This window comes from Temnothorax curvispinosus, unplaced genomic scaffold (assembly GCF_003070985.1).
Source record: "Temnothorax curvispinosus isolate PA1 unplaced genomic scaffold, ASM307098v1 QBEX01016800.1, whole genome shotgun sequence".
Taxonomy (NCBI): Eukaryota; Metazoa; Arthropoda; class Insecta; order Hymenoptera; family Formicidae; genus Temnothorax; species Temnothorax curvispinosus.
This window is the reverse complement of record NW_020226580.1, coordinates 1,129,395-1,136,485: the sequence shown is the minus strand read 5'-3', so window position 1 is coordinate 1,136,485 and position 7,091 is coordinate 1,129,395.

Below are 7,091 nucleotides of genomic sequence, written 5' to 3'. Positions count from 1 at the left end.
GAGAGAGAGAGAGAGAGAGAGAGAGAGAGAGAGAGAGAGAGAGAGAGTATTCGCTTATTCAGTCAGAAACAACGCGGAACAATGTTAATTCTCTGGTCCCTTGGACACTTAACACGCGCCACGCTTTCAACGACCGGAACTTCACTAAGGCGTCTCTGAGAGCGTCGGCGTTCATTCGATAACTCGATAGCTGTAACGACGACGCTTCGGATAATCGCGCTGACAACGTTCGCTTCAATTGCGTTCGCTTCATTTGATTTGCCTCTTTGTCCGGCTTGCGTCAAGCGCGAGGCGTGTCAAATTAAGGCGGCTATCGATCCTCTCAAATATTTCGGCTAAGTAACTTTAGTCTCTTGAAGGTAGAAACTGTAGAAAGATATCCAATGGAAAAAGAGACTTATTGTAGTGGATGCCTTAATACTATAGTAAGATTGTTACAGTTGTACATCTTCTTTTAAGAGAAATAAGAACCATAAATTAAAAGGGGGAAGACAAATAATATTAGTACAATATTATATATATATAAATAATGATTTATCTTACTAATTAATATATAAAATTGAATATATAAAATACATAATAAGAAAATAATAAGAAAATATACAATATAATAAAAATATATTGATTGGTATAGGATTGATAGGATTGGATAGGATGTGAGATAAGAGAGAGATATCCTATTATCCTTTTCTTATTTTTTAACAAAAAATCTTTTGATTAATTTTAATTTTTTTTTTTCAAATGCAATTGAAAAAAAGATTGCGCAAAAATTTACAATTGGAATTAAATTTCAGTGTAGCAAAATTAAGTTGCAATAATAATGCGTGCAAAATAAGATACTTTGTATATGATAAATTTTTCATCTTGTCTTTTGGTCAAGTAACATCATCGAGTTCCTGCTATTATGAAGAAACTTCGACTTTCTTTCAGCATAAGGTAATAGTCGTTCATTTTAAGCTTGTTCATGAAGTTCAGACCTGTCTCATCAAACTTTCACTAAGAAACTGCTTCTCTAGACACGGATGTAAAACTGTAGAGGTACCAGCAAATTATGTTGATTATATAATAGAACACGTATTGTCTTTAAAATATTTTCTCGAACAAGATCAGCATCTATCAATAACATGCATATATTTTACACAGATTATTCTCAGATTCTTTGGTTTTTAAAAACACTTTTGTAAGTAATTGCAGTAAAATGATGAAGCTATAAATATAAAAGCTTTGTCAGTTTTTTATTATTTTTATGTAACTGAAGACCAACTTTCCCGGAATGGTAGTTAACGTTTGTATAAAGCAATGTATCTTATCTGAGATGAAATACATTTTTATGCGTTGGAATTATGAAATATCTGATTAGAGTTCCCGTCTGACGTGAGAAGGAATACTGTATATGTTTTTCCACCAACAAAAATGACTGCTTAGGGAATTGCGCGACTGAGGGAGCATTTTAATTTTATCTACGTTGAAGAGAAGGGATCTGAACATTATCCAGCCGCATTCTTCTAAGTAAAAATATGCCTCGCTTATTTATTTCGAATTGTTTTATATCACTCTTGTTAAATCCCAGTGGAAACATAACGCAAAGAGCGGATTATAATCCGAGATAATTTAATAAATCATAAAATTGTGCAGACAAAAAAATATGAACAACAGAAAAAATTCTAATGGTAATTAATAAAGTTTGATTAATAATAAATAAAACTATTCTAATTTAACAAAATAATGAAATGTATTCAAAATTATTAACTACTCTGTTACTTTATAAAAATTTATTGTCATATATATAAAACAAATTGAAATATAAGTACATTATTTTCTCCTCATTTTTATACAGAAAATTAGATCTAAAGATTTTATTTTGTTTTCAATAAGTAGTTTAATTTAACAATTGCTTTTTCTGATAGCAAACTTTTTTCATATTCTAATTAATCTCTCGTGTGGTGACTTTATGAGTCTACGTCGACAGAGATGAATAGCGCTGTCCGTGAGAATATGCGACAGCCATTTTATTGCAAAGCGCATCCAAGTTGCGGCCCCGGAACCAACTCGCTCAGAGGAACTGGTGCTCGAATTACTTTCAGTATCCACATGATAAAATATACGCTTTCTCGATGCTCCTGTTGGCGTTCGTGACGACAAAGTTTCGCAGACAGCAGAGCATTTAATTTGAATAAATAGGACTAAGAGGATAAAAGCTCTCGCAGGCGCGACGGTAAGGACGAGCAAATGAACTAATGAACTTCATAGAGAAATTCGTCATCTTCGCAAAATTGCGAGTATTAATCGCGAGTAAAAATTACTATTACTTCGTGCGTTCCGCGATAATATGGAATCTAATTATCGGCATTAACATTTAGCCGGTGGCGTAAATATTGCAAAGCAATGTCATTGTCGTTTAATACCGCAACCACTACCCGCAGCTATCGCGCGCTTTCATTTCTCGTCAATGCGGAAATGAAATTCGCGTTTCAATCGAATTATACGAATGACGGGTTACGAAATCACTCATTCGTTGGCGCCGCTTTGTGTATCAAACCATCAAAATTATTACGTCTAATAAGTCATTAGAGTGAGTGATTTATGAAAGCGTTGTGTAGTATTTATGAAATTATGTATTAAAAATTGCGAATTCTACCAATAATTCGCACTCAATTGCACATCGCTTTATTTACAACTTATATCTGAGTTTCACACTCAAATAATATTTTTATAACTTGTCGATAACACCTGAGATATATTACTACTTTTCCAAAAAAAGATATATTAAATTATTTTTTCTTTTGTCCGTTCTTTAATTAAATAAAAAATATTTTTATGTTTATCATTGTAACAGATACAACAATTATAACTATAAGATTATAAAAAGATTATATTTGCAATAAAAAGACGTTTTGAATCATATATTATTAAATACGCAATTACTTGAGGTTTCTTGAGCGTTAAGTTTCGAACACTTCAGCAACTAACAGATCAGTTTCATAGGTTCGAGTAGTCGAACGACTTTTGATAACACAACACGTCTATGATTGGAAACGTCGCAGTTAGCTTGATGAACTTTGGTATCCGCAACGAGACCAAAGACGAAGTTTTGACACATACTATAACGTGATCTGAAACTTTGAGGTATAGATATTGATTGAATGTATAAGATCACATATAGCACTCGTGATAATATAAGCACAAATGTTTATCGTTGATGTCTTAAATGTACACACAAATTTATCTTGCATTTTGCAGAACTTTTAAGTAAACTCTTAAAATATGATGCATTATTTATCAATATATACTGACACATGCAAGATGCAATAAAGGTGACTTTTATTCTGTCCCGTAGGGAACCATACGCAGCGAAAGATTATAATGCCAGATTATTTTTTATCCGCTGCAGTTCTACACATAACACTGCATGCTTTTAAACTCAAGCGCATGTAGAATATTGTTCCGCGCTATGTGTAAAGTAATGTTTTCCAACGACGTTCTTTAGTTGCCGAGTTTTAGAGTAACCTTTTAGTGTCACAAAAAATCGCGCTCATACGCAGTAACACTAAACATGTAGTCGAAATGGATGATTCCGAATATGATGCCGACATTTTGTCTTTTATTCTTTTTACTATATTTTGAGTTCAAAAGCTTTCCAAATATCCAAAGTGTTATTTTTTTAAGAAATTTATTTTATTAATAGAGTTATTGGGCATTCAGTAAATACTCTGTAATGTAAAAATAAAAATGGAAAACAATGTATTGGCTTTATTAGAATATGGAATTTATTGGCTTTTTATTCTACCGTTTTCATCAAACTCTATAACTTGATACTAAGTATATAAGAAATATACATACACATATTAAAAAAAACATATTTCTTATATTTTTGATAAATTATAGGCATATTTATTTTTTGCATAATTTATATGACTTTTATTTTAAAGTATTATATTTTAAATTTTAATTAGTCTTTTCACAGGCTTATCAACTGAACAATATAGGTAGTCAGAGCTAGATGGATAGCTATACCTGAATGGCTCTTGGTGCGTGAGAGCTCCTTTGTTCTAGATAAGATGAAAGGACATCTCATTCCACAAATAGCCATTACATTTGAAATGATGATCGTAATTGCCTAATAGAAAGAATAATTTGAGAACTTTCGTGAATTATTTAAGGTCTGTAATTGTGTAAATAGAGAATGGAATGTTTTACCAATGAGACAACTAAGTTTTTATAGAATTATTAAAAATTGTTAGTATATGATTTTAAAAATTATCAAAACATTAATAAAAATGTAAAAAATCTGATTAATCTTCGGTATTTAGAACGTTAAAAAAAATGTATTTTTAACAATTAAATAATAATTGTTTTATCTTTGCGCAAAGTTTGAGAATTATTATTGTACGAATAAATAATAAAAATAACTCTTAGTCTCTTGACATAAATTTTTATTGTTTTTGTGTATTTTTTCTTTTTCCACTTTTGATTTGATGGTCCTAAAATTTTTCAGGGAAACTTTGATTGAAGCAGAACAAACTTTCTCAACAACTTTCTTGCGCGTTTGCAAGCTGTTCAAATTCTATTGTCAATTTAGCGTGTGTTCGCCAATAAATCGCCAAGGCGAACGTAGGTATCTTAAGGCATTGCAAGACAGATGGGAATCTAAAACGATGCCATTGTTCGCACGACGTGCTGTCCAAGTCATGTCTGTGCTTTGTCGAAAGGCAATGGGTTGTCAAACTTTATCAAGGACTGCACGCTCTCAAAATGTAAGCTTCTTTCAGCTATTAAATACTATAAAGATATAATAGACACAAATTCAGTATGATTGCAGAAGTTTTATTGTATCTAACTTGCTTAAACTATCAATCTAATAAAATCTGCTTGTTGCTTTGTAAAATCTGAGAAATATTATATTATATATTACGTAATACTGTCTGTATAAAAAAAGAGATTGAAAGAATTAATGTAAGTTAAAAAAACAATATTACACGTATATACTTTAGTTTGAAGTAAAGTAGTTTAACTATAATAATAAATTAGGCATATTTGATATCGTCATGGTGAAAGAATCTTCGAGATACGCGAACGAATCTTTTCTTCCCCGTAGTAAGAATAAGATTGATAAACGAACAACTTCTTCTCGATGTCAAGAAAGTCGAGCATCGATCGCATGATCGTTCTTCATACACGATGATTTGCAAAGCGTAAAGGTATTTGGAACGGTAAAATTTCGCTCCGTTTCCTGGCAAACTTTCAGTAATCCTTGAGTTGATTACGAAGTCGGTAATTGGATAGCCGATGGATCCTGCGCTAAGTAAAGTTCTAGTATATTGGGAATCACATACGTTGAACAAAATCCATTCACACACGGATTGAATATGCATAAATGATCTTTCAACAGATTCGACGATGTTCAGATAGTCGGGTTAATTATGGTTATTAGCACACGAAACGCTTTGGATTTTAATATTCTGAGATACCGTATATGTATAAATGTAGAAATTATATTTCGGAATTAACAGTGATTTTTGATTCATAATCGTCGTTGTATTATAATTTTGATAGAAAAATTAGAAATTAAAATTGTTATTTGCAGTAAAAAAAAAAGTAATTGACAGTTGTTATTAATTTCATAATATATAATAAAGTTTGAATGTATAGTTTATAACATTAAATTAACGTAATTTTAATTAAAAGTATATATGTAGTTTAAATAATTATATAATTTTACACTGAATAATAATTTTCCAAATATTAAATTTTATGTATATAAATAAACCAATTAATTATTGTAATATTAATAATTAATATTTATAAACATTTATTTCTTCTATACACTTAAATAAAATTTAACAGATGTCAGAACTGACGGATGGAAGAGTTACATTTTTTAAATTTTTGTTGCAGTATAGTAATCAACCTTTTTATGGCCATTAAATGTTGAGACAAAAATAGATTAATGTTCTATTGTTATTCTCTCATCGCTGATTAACGTAAATTATTCTCTATCTATCTATCTATCTAAACAATAAATGTCAATGCAAAATTATGTCACGAGATAATGCCTTCCATACAATTCTTGCATAACCTTTTGAAATCGCATCAACATACAATTTATAATTATGATGCAATCAGTGTGCCGTGTTAAACGTGATTAGCTTACTCCTCAATATCTGCTGATATCAAACATAATATGTCTACGATTGAAAATACTTATATGCACGGTAGCATAAACAGGGAAGGGGACGAAGTTTATTTGCAACATGTTGGTTTCCGGTTTCCGTCGGGTAAATTCTCGCTACAAAAAATATTTTATATTAAACATTTTTCTCGGAGTTCATTATATAGAAGAGTGCCAGACGTGTTTTATTAAAACCCAGGAGGTCTGAAATTCAAGAAGGGGTCATACAGAACTGCGTATTTGCAAATTCTCGCCGGCGCGGAAAGATTTTAATTAAATGCAATTTTTGTAGAAATATTTGAAGTTTCCTGTCGTAGAAGGTCCGTCGCGAGCATATGCCACTTCAAATTAACTTCGTCCATATAGTCAGATGAGTTTTTACAAGGCTGATAACAAACAATGGCGCGCGCTATGGGATTTCGCTTATCGTTTATATTGTTAGGCCAAATACGCTTTTTGCGCGAGTTGCCTTTTTGCGTATATTAAAACACGGCCTGATTTGGTTTCATCAGATTGAAATTGGAAATTAATGCGCTTCACGTGATAATAGCGTCGCTTTTTGAGGCCAGTTGCATTCACATCAGTCAGCTCTCGCAGCTATAAATTGCATCGTCTTTCCGTGTGTCTACTATTATTTTAACTATCAATTGTAAAAAAATTGAGCATTTTTTATCTAATACTAATTAACTTAATTTCAAAACAATTTATCTTAAGCAATTAATTGTACACTTCATCAATCAAACATGATTTCATTATAGAATACACACGTACGTATAGTAATGAAACGCTTAGTCATATAATTGCATAAAGGATTAAATGAATGCCTAACTGAAGATAACCAAAGAGACAGTGATGAAGTGATGTTCATCACCGGCTACAAACCAAATTTCGCGAACTTAATATAATAGCAGTGGCCCTCACA